This window comes from Muntiacus reevesi, chromosome 2, assembly GCF_963930625.1.
Source record: "Muntiacus reevesi chromosome 2, mMunRee1.1, whole genome shotgun sequence".
In the NCBI taxonomy this organism is placed as follows: Eukaryota; Metazoa; Chordata; class Mammalia; order Artiodactyla; family Cervidae; genus Muntiacus; species Muntiacus reevesi.
In genome coordinates this window covers 271,167,639-271,182,116 of record NC_089250.1, presented here as the reverse complement: position 1 = coordinate 271,182,116, position 14,478 = coordinate 271,167,639, and the positions used below count along the sequence as shown (strand labels likewise).

Here is a 14,478-nt window from a genome sequence, read left to right as displayed (position 1 = left end):
ATATGGAGGTATAATTAGTGTGGAACAACTTTCCAAGTGTAACAAAATGAGCAATGCCTTAAGCATGAGCTCTACCCCCAATAATTACAAGAGTATACGTGATGGAATGAGAAGCTCTTCATGCAATGAAACTGGCTATAATGTTGACCAAGACTCATATCTTGTGAAACAACAGGGACATCAATTTTCAGACAACAATTCTAAACATCAAAAGTGTAGGAATATACTTTATCAAAGCTCAAATCTTACTATTAAAACTTGTAAGAGTATGGATATTGGAGAGAAGACCTATAATTGTTATGATTATGGTAAAGTTGTTAACCAGTCTTCAAAACTTATTCAACAGCAGAGAATTCAGAGTAACCGGAAACATTGCAATCGAAGTAGACATAGGAAAGTTCATACAGGAAGGAAGCATTTCAAATGTGCAGCATGTGGCAAAGCCTTTAATCAGAGTTCATCTTTAACTGAACATCTGGGAATCCATGCTGGGGAGAAACCATACAAATGTACAGAATGTGACAAAATCTTTATCTGCTCTTCATGTGTTACTCAACATCAGCAAATTCATACTAGGGAGAGACCTTTTAAATGTACATCATGTGGCAAGGCTTTTAAGAAGTGTTCAACTTTAACTCAACATCAGCAAATACATAATGGGGAGAGACCTTATGAATGTACAGAATGTGGCAAGGCTTTTAAGCAGAATTCAACTTTAACTCAACATCAGCGAATCCATTCCGGGGAAAGACCTTATAAATGTACAGCATGTGGCAAGGCTTTTAAGCAGCGTTCAGCTTTAACTGGACATCAGCGAATCCATACTGGGGAGAGACCTTATAAATGTACAGCATGTGGCAAGGCTTTTAAGCAGCGTTCAGCTTTAACTGAACATCACAGAATCCATACTGGGGAGCGACCTTATAAATGTACAGCATGTGGCAAAGCCTTTATCCGTTATTATTTTCTTTCCCGACATAAGCGAATCCATACTGGGGAGAGACCTTATGAATGTACAGTATGTGGCAAGGCTTTTAAGCAGAGTTCAAATTTAACTCAACATCAGCGAATCCATTCCGGGGAAAAACCTTATAAATGTACAGAATGTGGCAAAGCGTTTATCCGTTATTATTATCTTATTCAACATCAGCGAATCCATTCTTGGGAGAGGCCTTATAAATGTACAGCATGTGGCATGGATTTTAAGCAGAGTTCAACTTTAACTCAACATCAGCGAATCCATTCCGGGGAAAGACCTTATAAATGTACAGAATGTGGCAAGTCTTTTAAGCAGCGTTCAGCTTTAAATGTACATCAGCGAATCCACACTGGGGAGAGAATTTATAAATGTACAGCATGTGGCAAAGCCTTTTCCCAGAGTTCAAGTCTTTCTGGACATCAGAGATTTCATGCTGCAGAGAAATGTTAGAAATGTAAGGAATGTGGCAAAGGATTTCCTCACAGCCTCCCTCACAATCAGAGAATTCATACTGCAGAGAAACCCTGGAAATGAATCAGTGATAAAAAGTTTGGTCCTTAATATACAATTTTGAAAAAACGAGTGTTTTCTTTGGAAAGATACATGAATTAAATTTAAAAAATGTGATAAGTGCTTAATCAAACATCAAAAGTAACTCAATACCAGAGTATTCATACTAGAAAGCATTTCATTCCTACCACTTTTGTTGAATTACCCGAAGCAAAATTCTGTAGCAAGTATTCCATAAGTAAAACATGCAAAATTGATATGTTAGTATGGATCACAAGATGAAGGGGTGGATATTTGCAGAGGTACAATTATTATTAATGTATCCTTGTTTATGTTAACATTATTTGAGATTATTAAGGAACCAAAACGAATGTATTTCAACTCTCAAATTACTACATGCTGTGATTTGTTACTACTGTTTATATGAACTTGTGTTTTTGATGGTTGTACCCCAATGGTAAGAGAAGCCCTTCTATGTGAAGTGGGAATCATTTATATTTATTCTCCAATTTATAAGATTAAGAACACAGTCATGTTATATACACACTAAACCTCTGAATGGATGTATTTGTCACTGTGTGAAACACCTCTGTGGTCACCATGATATAAGTGTTCAGGGAATAATTCAAAGTAGGACAAAAGTTTGCTCTAAGTTTTCAATAATTATGTCAGTTGCTCTTTAAGCATAAAACAAGAATAGTTCATGAAAATCTAAGGTATTTTTATAACAGCAACATAGAGAAATCATGCATATTATCTGGCAGGCTTGAAGTAAGTACACCTTCTCTTCTATCTGATGTAAATATAGAAAACTTTCTGGAAATGTCATATTAACATAATTAATGTCCATCCATGTTTACTAAATTAGCCTCCATTTTGTAAACCATGTAAATCATATTCTCAGATCATTTCATCAGAGAAACAGGAAAGTTTTTAGAAGCTTGTAATGTGTATTTTAATCAAGGACCAAAGAACAATTGTAAAAGGTTTTATTCCATCTGTGTCAAATTAATGTACCTTATTGAATAAAAGTGAATGGTTTTTCAGTGTTACAATTGATGTGGAATGAATGAAGGGTTAACGCACCACCAGCATTAACCTCTCCCACCTATTTAAGGTTGCAGGAAATTTAACGTAATGATAAACTATTTGTAGCACAGGGGGATGGCATCTGTAGGAATTAGTTCCTTACTGCCATTAAACCTCTCATAACTTTATATATTTCCTACCATTTCTACATTGTATCTCCTCTCCGATTTTTTTCCCCCAGACTCGCCCTCCCGCCCCTCCCCCTCCTCTCCGATTTTTATCTACTTGGACATCGTGGTGGTTCTAATAAGAAGGATCATAGAGAGTACTGTTGAGAGCTCCCCTGAACGGCTCCATGCTGTTGCTGCCTCAGCGTCTGTCTGGGGAGCAGGCAGCCTGCAGGTCCTTGAATTCACACCAGTCAGTCCTGTGAGCACCTGTACTAGATGACCCCTTCCTTGGGACCAGCAGTCTTGCTGAAGCCCAGGGTCTACTGCACAGGCTCCCCTTCAGTGATACCCTCTGAGCTCATCAGAATCCTGCTCGTCTTTTTTTGAATGGATCCCTCCACACTCAGCCTGTGGGACCCATAGCAGTTCACCCAGGGTCAGGTCTGAACCCCAAGTAGTGGAATTTTCTCTGCCTGGTTGTAGCCTTGATCTTCCTCAGTAGCCTTCAAGGCTTACTGTGAATTTTCTGAGGACCTAAACTCATAGTCATAAACTCACCTTCTGCAATTGTGCTTTGTTCTGCTGTTAGCTTAAACTTTTCAGGGGCTCATTTAAGCAAATGTAAGTTTAACAAAGTCACAAAAAGAATAATCAGAAGCCATGATGGGAAAATTCTGAGCCAAGATTTATAAAATCTTACCCTGTATCATTCTTAGCACATGTGTCTTGTAAGGCTTAAAGGAACTATTTTATCATGGCTTTGGCATACTTTGAATGCAATATATAAATATCTGAAGATACATACATAATATAATTTATATAACACACATTGAATACAAGATATAAATATCTGGAGGTATACATGTTAGCAGTGAGAAAACCAAGAAGGAATATTTGAGCGTATGTGTATTCTTACACATTTAACTTAGAGAATTTAGAAATGCTAAATGAAAACTGGTCATTTCAAAATTGGAGATGATTTACTAAAAAGTATAAAACTTGTCAATTTGTTGATTAATCTGTTTTGTCTACTTTTCATGGAATTCATTTCCTTAAATATCAGGAGGTTATGTTTTTTAAGGAACTTCCACACGGCCCAGCCACGTGACTGCACCAGCTTACATTCCCTCCAGGCATGTAGGAGGTTCCCTGATCTCCAAGCCCCTTCAGCGTTTATGATATTATTAGTGGGCTTTTTGCTCATTGTTCTGACTGGCCTGCGGTGATGCATCCCTGTAGCTTTGCTCTGCATTCCTTATTGTTCAGCGCTGGTGAGCATCTTTCTTTGCCTCCTGCCCATGGAAAGAGCAAGCTGCCCGCCCGGCCTCAGCAGCTATGGGGCACAGGCTCAGTCTCCCCACAGCACGTGGGGGATTCCTGGGCCGGGGGTGCGGCCCTTGTCCCCACAGGGTCAGACGGGTTCCCACCGCCGGTGACCAGTCTGCTTAGCTTTTTTCCTTTTGAGACATTTATTTATTTATTTATTGGAACATAATTGCTTTACAATGTGGTGCTGGTTTGTGCTCTGTGACGTCATCAATCAGCCGTGAGTATACATAAATCTTCTCCCTCTTGGCCCTCCCTCCCGTGGTCTCCGTTTCGCCCCTCTGCTCAGCACAGAGCACCAAGCTGAGCGCCCTGTGGTAAACAGCAGCTTCCCACCAGCTCCCTATTTTCACCATCGGTTCAGTTAGTTTGCTCAGTCGTATCTGACTCTGCGACCCCATGGAGTGCTCCACGCCAGGTCTCCTGTCCATCACCAACTCCTGGAGCTTGCTCAAACGCACGTCCATTGAGTCAGTGATACCATCCAAGCACCTTATCCTCTGTCATCCCCTTCTCCCCCTTTCAATCTTTCCCAGCGTCATGGTCTCTTCAAATGAGTCAGTTCTTCATATCAGATGGCCAAAGTATTTGGTGTGGTTAATGTTCTTATGTGTGCTCAGTTGTGTCTGAATATTTGTGGTCCCAGGGGCTGTATCCTGCCCGGATCACATCTGTCCATAGATTTCCCAGGAAAGGATACTGGAGTGGGTTGCCATCTCTTCCTCCAGGGGATCTTCCTAACCCAAGGATTGAACCTGCATCACGTGGATATCCTGCATCAGCAGGCAGAGTCCAGTCCTTACCCCTCAGTCACCTGGGAATCTAGTGAGAAATAAAGAAGAGATTAAAAAGCTCCATGATTACTGTGGGTTTCAAAGGAGGGACTTTGAATATACTAAGTCTAGAGAACTTTCAGGACCATGAAATAATTTGTGTTAAACTGTCATGATGAACACATGTTATTAAACACTTATCTAGAGGTATGGAGTGCACATTCCTAAAAGAGGAACACAGGGGCAAACTAGAGAGTTGATCTATTTACTGCCCATGTAGATTCAGCAGTGGTAACAAATGCTCGCTCTGGTGGGGAAAGTTAAGTAGGGAGATTGTCCACACGTGGGAACAAGAGGTATATGGGCAATGTCTATACTTTATTCTCACTTCTGCTGTGAAACTAAATCTTGTACAAAGTTAGTACTGGTGAATGCAGACTGAATATTTTTTAGAATACATAATATGAGAAACATGAATATGGTTCTATTTTCAATTTTTCCTTGGTCATTATACTTTAAAGATGTGGGAAAATAGAGCTCTCTAAATGGAGCAGAGAATGAACTGTAGCAGTTGATTCATAAAAGCTAGAAAAACACACACAAGAAGTAGAGCAACAACATTCTCAGGTGTTAACTCATGTGTGATGTAACTTATGAGAACACCGATCATTACTTCCTTGGTTGGTTATCAGAGAGCATTTAGGGCTTCGTTTTCAGAGGCATTTGGATCCGCCCATACACACTATGATCCTAGAGTGTCCTGCTCAGTTCAGTTCAGTTCAGTGGCTCAGTCGCCGTGGACTGCAGCACGCCAGCTCCTGCTGCCCCTGGTTTTGTCAGGGGAAGCACACTTATTGAATCCAGTCACCCTGGCCAGGCACCATAGTAACCTTTTGCAAGAGCTGTTTTGTGACAGGAGATCCTGATAAGTAATACGGAACTAATAAGCCACCCCAGCTGGAAGAGTTGGGGAAAGGTTAAAAGGAGACACCGCGTGTCCGTCCACTTCCCAAAATCCCTTTTGCTAGCATCCATCTTGGCTGAGCGATGCGTGGGCCACCAGGAAAGCCTCTGAATTAGAATGATTGGCCCAAGACCACCCAGAAACTAATCCCATCACCATAAAACCCAGGACTGGGAGCCACGCGGCAGAGCAGTTCTCCTGGTTTCCCTTACCCTCCTGCTCTCCACCCAGGTGACCTTTCCCCCAAAAATCTCTTGCTTTGTCAGCACATGTGTCTCCTCAGACAGTTCATTTCTGAGTGTTAGACTAGAGCCCAGTTTCGTGCCCTGGAAGTGTTCCCCCTTCCTGCAGCCAATGGCGACTCTGGTGGGCACTCTTCTTCGCTGCAACTGACATCCTGACTGCTTGGGGTACTCAGGGGCCAGCTTGCTTGCCAATGGACCAGACCCAGCAGCCGCAACTGGGACCCTTTTGTCCCTGGTCTCCTCCTGACGTGGAGAACTGGCCAGAGTGCCCCAACCGGTAAAGAACAAGAGACTTTATTGACCTCTCTCCCCTTCCCTCTCTCTTTCCTTTCCTTAGCCCTTCCTATCCTTCCCATTTATCAAGTCCCCTGGTCCTGGATGCAGGAATCTGGTCGATGGGCCTCAGCTTGAGCTGAGGATTGGAGACTGATCACCTCCTTTTGGCAGAGAACTCGAATTTTCTGGTCTGGTTTCTGGTAGGGCCGAGTTCTAGTCCTCCATTTTCTGGAAGCCCAGGGAAAAGTTCTGTAACACCTGGGTGTCTGCAGGTGGCAGGAGACGTCTGTTTGGCCACGCCTTTTGCCCCCCTTTCTCGCCTCCTCCTCCTTCTTCTTTCAACCTGGCTTCCTTTCCTCCTTGTGAAATCTTTGAAGACATCTAAAGTTTTGTGCCTGTATAGAAGGTTTTCTGAGAGACTGTATTCTTGTATTTAAGGGGTGTCTGATGAGGACTGCCAGGTTTATATGTGTGTGATTTAACTCTGTTCTGTGTTGTGATTTGTGACGGCCATTTTGCTTTGTCTGGCCACCATTTAGACTTGCCATCATTTTGCTAGAACTTGATTTTCTTTCCCTGTGCCTTGAGACCAGGGCTCTCAGGAGCAGTTATCTAGACCATCTCTAACTCCTGAGACTGAGAGAAAAAGGAAAAAAGCCTTTAAAAATGTTATTTATTTTTAAAAAATGTTATTTATTTAAATTTTATATTGTAATATCTAATTCATGAACAAACTTAGAAAATGAAGCTAGATTTTGCACTCTGTCTGTCTAAATATGTCTTGGTATGTCTTTTTCTCTGGGTAATATTTTTTATGTTAATTTGTAAATGAGCTATATTTAATTGGCTCTAAGAAAAGGTAAGTGCTTACAAATAAAATAATTCTAAATTAAACAATAAATTCATAGTTCAGGTGAACTGGGAAATATTCAGTATTAAATACCTGATATTAATGTTTGTTTGTTGACCTATCTAACATAGACATGTCTTAGAGAAATTAACATCAGGTAGAATATTTTCATTGTACCTAGGTTTAATATAAGTTAAATATTATACCTGTTACAAGTTTATCAGCAAGGAAATTACCTTGAGTGATAAAAACTTCTAAAAAATGTAAACGAGGTATGAGTTTGTATATAAACTCTATTAAGAATAAGTATTCTTTAAGAATATCTGTCTACAATAGTCTCCCCAGATTGTCGTAACTTGAATTTCCAATGGTTGTGCTAAACTAAGTATTGGAAGTTTATTAAATAATTAGGTCATTTCCAAATGAAATAAGATTTTGAAACATTTACTACTAAACACTGATTTCCTTTTACCGAAAAACTAAAGAGATTTTGGACTATAAATGAATAATCTTTGATGGCATCCTAAAATGTTTTAAGAAATCAAGGGTTTTAGAAATTTCACTGATGTTTATGCTCACCAATCTATAAAATGCTAATATAAAAGCTAGCTCTTGGTTGCTAAAGGAAAGCAAGAAGTGTGCTTTCAGTAAAAAAAAAAGGGGGGGGTATGAAAAAATACTAAAAAGAGTTATGCATGATCAGGATTTTATAAATTTGAATTACAATTAGTTAGATAAATGGATTTTGTTAGAGGAACCACACAGTCATAAGAAAGCTGGTTAGAGCCAATTAGGTCCAAGATAGCGGAGCTGACTTTCACTAGACCTTGAGCCTTGGTATTTACGCCCATTGTGACATGTCAACAAGCTAAGTGATACACCCATCAACATTGACTAAATCTGAGCAAATGTTCTAAATGCTTTTAATTGATCTTTTTGATAAAACTTCCTAAATCAAATTCTTTTGAAGTTCCTTTGACCTCTAGCTAACTCTGGGGTGCTTCAGAGTGCCCCTGAAACATCCCAAAGAGAGATATTAAACTGTGTTTATTTGGTTGGTTAAATTACATGAAAAAGATTATCAAATGAGTAATAAATCTGCTCATGTTATAATGTATGGTAAAATTACTAATACAGATATCCTAGAAATTATATGGAATTCTTAACATTTTGATACATCTTGGTGTTCTAATGAGAAACCTGATGACTTCACAAAAGTTGACAAAGGACTGAATGAACCAGCGCATATGCTTATAATTTTTATGGTTTCTATCTGAAAAATTACAGGTTTAAATGTTGTGTTTTCTAGAAGTAGCGAAAATCTTCCTCTCAAACTAATTATGAAAATAATTTGGTAAAATTACACGTTATAAACAAGGCAAGTATATTTTCTTTCTATCTGACTCCTCCAGAAATTTGAAACTCTTAGGTTTCCAGTAAGTTTATCAAATGAGCTAGGAAGGTTATCTCATAACAGGTACAAAAATCTCAAAGAACTTTTGAGACCTTAAAAAGGGAAGAGTTCACCTAGATTTGTTAGACAAGATCTGTGATAAGACTTTGGTGTGACTTTCCCAGCCCTGTTTTATATTAAAAGTTCAGTCTGAGATTCTATAAGTGTTTCAGCAAAATAAAAATTCTATAATCAATTATGGTTATATAAATGATCAGACCAAAATTAGTGAGAACAGACTTATTTTGCAAGCAAACTAGCCTTAATTTGGTTGTATTTGATAAAAATGAGGGTAACTTTAGGGAGAAAAAGATATTTCAAAAAATGTTAAATCACAATTTGTTAATGGAGGTCTGCATGTAGTAAGACTCATTTCTTAGATAGTTCTTTGCTGTTATGTGATATTAATGCAAAATTTAATTGAATTCTTAAAGAACACTCTAAGTTTGCTTCTGAAGCTTATCTCAGTAATCTATCTTTGGATGAAGATCAGATGCCCCATGACCTGCAACCAGGACTAGAAAAAGACATAATTTAAGGGACTGTCTCCAAGCTGGATGGAAGGACTTTTTATCAGGTACTCTTTACTAGCTCATGCACAATGAAACTGAAGGGAAATTAACTCTTAGATTAATTCCCATTTCCAAAGTCCCCTACACTGGATTGGTCTATAGAGAAGACAGCCAACCTGATCTCACCTTAAAATGATGCTCAAACAGGAGAAACTACAGTACACCAGGATGAGAAGACAACAACATCAGAGGTAGACAGCTTGTCCAAGATGCTGGACCTGATTCATATGATCATTTATGTTTTCTTGACTTCTTAGACCTTTGCATATAAGTCAAATGCTTTTCTATCATAGGCCCGATCCTATGCTAGTTTTAGAAATCAATCCAACTGTTGGGTTTGTGTCCAATTACCTGTATCTAGTTCTGGGTTACCTTGGTAAATTTCTCTACTACAAGACTCTAACTGTTTGGCCCTGAGGAAATTTACTTTAAAAAAATTATAGTCATAGTCAGGTCACTGTGATACTGCCAGACGAGATCCCCTCACTGGGCCAATTAATAATGCCTACTCTGATTCTGGCATAAATCTGAGCCTTTTTCTATTACTCAAGCTCAATCAGAGCAACAAGAAAAGTTTCAGCAAAGGAATAAGAAATGTCCCACAATTATGAGATAGATCTATATAGATAACACTAGGCTATGGTAATTTAGGTTTAAAGTCTCCTCTGTGTTGAAAACAATTAAATCATACTAAAGATAATCAGTCTAGTAACACTAGAAAACTGGGCTATGTGCTTTATAGATGGTGGTGCCAATGTATAATTTCCCTGAAAGATAAAGATTCATACAGAATAGACTGAGTCAGATGACCTGAGATATACTGGGCTACATCTAATGGAAGCTCTTAAGTCTTGTGACTTTACTAATACTGCTGGCTGTGTTCTTGTATTTCACCTGTTTTACAAAATTGCTGTTTCTTACACTGCCAAATGCGTGACTGAGGCCTCTGATAAAATAATACATGGTTCCCTATGAGATCGATGATGATAACAGTGTAACTTTAGATGTGAAAAAAGGCAACAAGAGGGAATGTTTTCCTGGACCAAGAGGCTAGTAAGACAGGTGGTCCAGAGAATTTTGGATATTGTTTTATGGCCTAGTCCAGTAACAGCACATTGAGTGGCCTGTCAACAAAATCTTTGCCAAACCTGAGAATGGACATTCTCAACACCATGAGATAAAATGATCATGAAATGCCCCCCTCAAAATCATGGTCAAGTTTATGAGAAAAAGGGGCTCTGCCAACTGAAGATTGACACTTGCCATCTACATCTACAGAGATTAAATCATGGCCACTGCAAGTGCTGACTTTCAACGGCCCTGAAAGGAGTTCAAGGTAAAAATCAGGAATGAGGCACTCTGTGCTCTGGAAAAAACTGACAGAACAGGCCTTCAGATAGTTAGATCTTTTCAGGAGATTTTATGAGTCCCAATTCTTGCATCTTCTCATACCTAGAGAAACACTGACATCATTAATGGTGACATCTGCTTTGACTATTAAAGAAAATTTTACAATTAAAAGTCAAAATAGAGTAGTTATGTTTCAGACATCCTGGAAAATAACGAGGTGTTACTATGGGTGTAATTTCAGATTAGACATTGTATTGCTAAACACTTGAGTTTTCTGAGTCATGTCAGGCTTAGGTGCCACCATTCTCAAAACAATGTCTGCTGGAAGCTAGTAACTTATACCTTACTTTTTATAAAATTAGGCAACGGGCCATCTGGCTAAAAGTCTCCCCGAAGTGTCCAGACTGAGTTTCAGGCCTATTCTTCTAAAGGAAAAAACAGAGATTTATTTTGTCTATTAAAATTCCAGTTATCCCTCCTCCAGCTAATTAGTTCTGTTACAACAAAATTGCAGACCAAGGGATTGAGATTTTAATCATACAAGGCTCAGATCTAGGACTTGGAACTCAGGAATACTTCCAATTCAGTGTCTCTTCTCCAAGCTGAGGTAGTCCTATGCCCCATTTGGACAGGAAGTTATCACAGTCATAGTTGCCTTGTTCCCTAAATTAAAACTGAGTAGGACTCTGTGGGGTGGCGACTCTGGAGAACAGATCTGCTGTGTGTTCTCCATTTCTCATCTGTAGTATATAGGCTTCATTCAGCCTCCTTGTCCTTCCCTGAGTTCCAAAGGGTGGATTCAAACGATTGCTAATCAGGGAAGGGAGGGAATACAGAAACAGAGGAGAAACAATCAAATGGTGGTACAGCCTTGAGACAGGGTCCTGGATCTTACTAAAAAAAAATATGCATAACAATGTCTTTGAGTTCTTCTACAGAACTGGAGCCCCCACCTAGGTGGAGGATGGTAACTTCAGACTAAACACAAGATTCCTGGAGCACAGCTCTGTTGCTTCACCACCAGCCAATCAAAAAAAAAGGTCACAAACCCTGCGGCCCTCACCCCAAATGTTGCCTCCTGTTTCTGGGGACCAGCGATGACCATCTTGTTTGGTCTCCTGTTTGGCCCCTGTCTATTTCTTCTCTGAGAGGTGCCAACAGTTTCAAACTAAATTGCTGTTATTACAAGGGTGAAAGCTGGTTTCAGATGTGGAATACCCCAACTTAGATCAGGTAGAGAGAGACTTCTGCTCTGCTAGGCAGGCCTACGCCCAGGCACAGCAGGAAGAAGTTACAGAAGAAAGAGACCTCTGTCCCAATTCCCAAGAAGTATCTTGAGCATGAAGTCTCTCAGCGGGGAGCTGTTAGGGGAAGCACACTGACTGAAACCGCCCACCCTGGCCAGGCACCATAGTAACTATTTGCATGAGTTGTTTTATGACAGGAGACCCTGATAAGGAATAAGAAACTAATAAACCACCCCCAGCCGGAAGAGTTGGGGAAAGGTCAAAAGGAGACACCGCATGTCCGTCCACTTCCGTCCACTTCCCAAAATCCCTCTTGCTAGCATCCATCTTGGCTGAGCGATGCGTGGGCCTCCAGGAAAGACTCTGAATTCGAATGATTGGCCAAAGACCACCCGGAAACTAATCCCATCACCAGAAAACCCAAGACTGCGAGCCACGTGGCAGAGCAGTTCTCCTGGGTTACCTTACCCTTCTGCTCTCCCCCCAGGTGCCCTTCCCAAGAAAATATCTTGCTTTGTCAGCACATGCGTCTCCTTGGACAATTCATTTCCGAGTGTTAGACTAGAGCCCAGTTTCGGGCCCTGGAAGGGGTCCCCCTTCCTGCAACAGTTTCTTTTCCAAGAAAGCGGGGAAGGAAATGCCTCCAGGCTCCTGGTCTCTGAAGTTGGAGGTGCCACGCCTGCAGAGAGGTAGTCACAAAGCAAATCATTTTGTGAAAACCTGTGTCCACAGGCTGCAGAGGGGTGCTGAAAAAAACTAAGGACAAGGGAGATCTTTGGGAACAATTTTGCAAGTAAAGCCTGACAGGAACCCAAGACCCCCAGGTGATTCCCACCACTCACTCACCTCTCCCCTCCCAGCCCCCAAGGGTACAGTCAGGCTGTGGACCAACACAGGCATCCTAGAAAGAGCCCCTCCCCAGGGTATCAGGTTGACCTTCTTTGTTTCTAGAAGTTTGCGGGGAGCGGCTTGAAAGAACTGACTCTGGGAGCTGCCTTGATTGATTATCAAGGGTCCCTTCAAGGACATAGCTCTCTGTCCCGCCACCCCTCTCCTGGAATCCAAAGTTAATCAGAACACTAGTAAGCCTTGAATGCACACATGATGCAGATAGATAAGCCTTTCACGACCACCCTTAAGATAAAGGGGATGCCCTTCTTAACCCTTGACGTTATCAGAGAGTTCTGGTGATTGTTATCTCAAAGTGATGTTTATGGAAAAATATTTTCTCTTCTTAAAATTCTCTTCTTGGTTTAGTATAAATGTAACCCTGAGAAATAAAGAATCATCGCTGACTGCAGCGATCCTCTCGACCCCATCTGTTCTGTGTCTTTATTTCTTAGCCTAAAGTAACGCGCCGTGTTGCTCGCTGACATCTCCCGGCTGGTCCGGCAGAAGTTCCCTCCCTAAACCCTCCCTTCCTGAGGTCTCCGGTGTGAGGTTTCCCCTCAGGGCTCTGAATGCGGGTCTTCCTCTTGCATTTTTTTCAAAACCCTCAAGGCTGGGTCAGGTAGCCCAGAAGCAGGGTCCATTGTCTCTCGTTAGCTGATCTCTGTAACTCGAAAAGGAAGGAGAAGAACTAGCCCGGAAGATCTGCAAATAGTGTAGAGCACCAGGATGTGATTAGCATTATCAGGTTAGTCTTGATTCCCCACTACAGATAGGGAACACAGAAAGTCAAAAAGGAGCTCAGAAAAGGGTGAGGGAAACAGGAAAACATTTTCTTCTCTCCCTGCAGCAGTTGCAGGTTAAACAGCTGCATGGATGCTTTTGAAGGTATTTACTCAACATGCAGATGTGAGTTTGGGTTGTAACATCCCCAGAGAAGACGCAGAGCAGGAGGAAGAAGAGGAGGAAATGACAGCTTCTCAGGTGTGTGTCCTGTCTTGGGTCTGGGGCTGTGTCTGCTTTTCTTCCTGAAATGCCTGGACTGCAAACCTTTAGTTCTCTGCTGCTAATTTTTCTGCTTAGGATGCTTGTTATCACCTTATTTTTTCCTTTTTTTTTTTTTTTTTTAATAGTGAAAACCAGCTCTTCAGGTTTCATCTCCCTGATGTCCCAGAGCCTTTTCTCCATTGTCTGTATCCCGGCTCTAAAGCATGTTGAATTCTCAGCATGAAATAGTGACTTTCAATGTTGAATATATTCACTTTGTGAGAGATGAACACGGGGAGGAACTGGTATCTGACATTCCCATTGGGATGTGGTTCGGTGCTGGGATCTTAGGGAAGTCGTGGAAATGCCGTGATGAATTTACATGTGAATGCAATTCAGCTCTTTAGAACAGGAAGAACAGGAGTAAAAAAATGTCCTTGTTAGTAGAATGAACTCAGCATTCCAGAACTTGTCAGAAGTTAAAGTAACAGACAATCCTCTATACTGAGAAGAAATATGTACTAAAAAATGAACTATTAAGCTACAGATCATGGGAGGTATATAGGAGGTGGAAATTGCAGAAAACTGACATTTTTCTTGATAGATTGAGAACATGGTTTTCCTAATATTGCCAAAATACTTGGCAGTGATAATGCATTTTTCCATCTACCCTATGACCTCTGATGTTCACTTGTCCAAGTGCTTCTGTGAGATTTCCACGCTATGAAATTCATTTTTTTTTTTTTTTTTTCTGTCTTGAACAAGGGTCTTGGAAAGAAAAAGTGATGGATATGCCTATCACAGTTAATGAGGAAATGCCGTATCTTCTTAGTCACTCTTTGCTTTGACAAATGAACAC

The 14,478-nt window shown here is 40.7% G+C and overlaps 1 pseudogene; it reads left to right on the top strand.

The window, feature by feature from the left end:
- Positions 1-268: 268 nt before the first annotated feature.
- Positions 269-2,968, top strand: LOC136157594 (zinc finger protein 678-like; annotated as a pseudogene).
- The last annotated feature ends 11,510 nt before the right edge of the window (positions 2,969-14,478 follow it).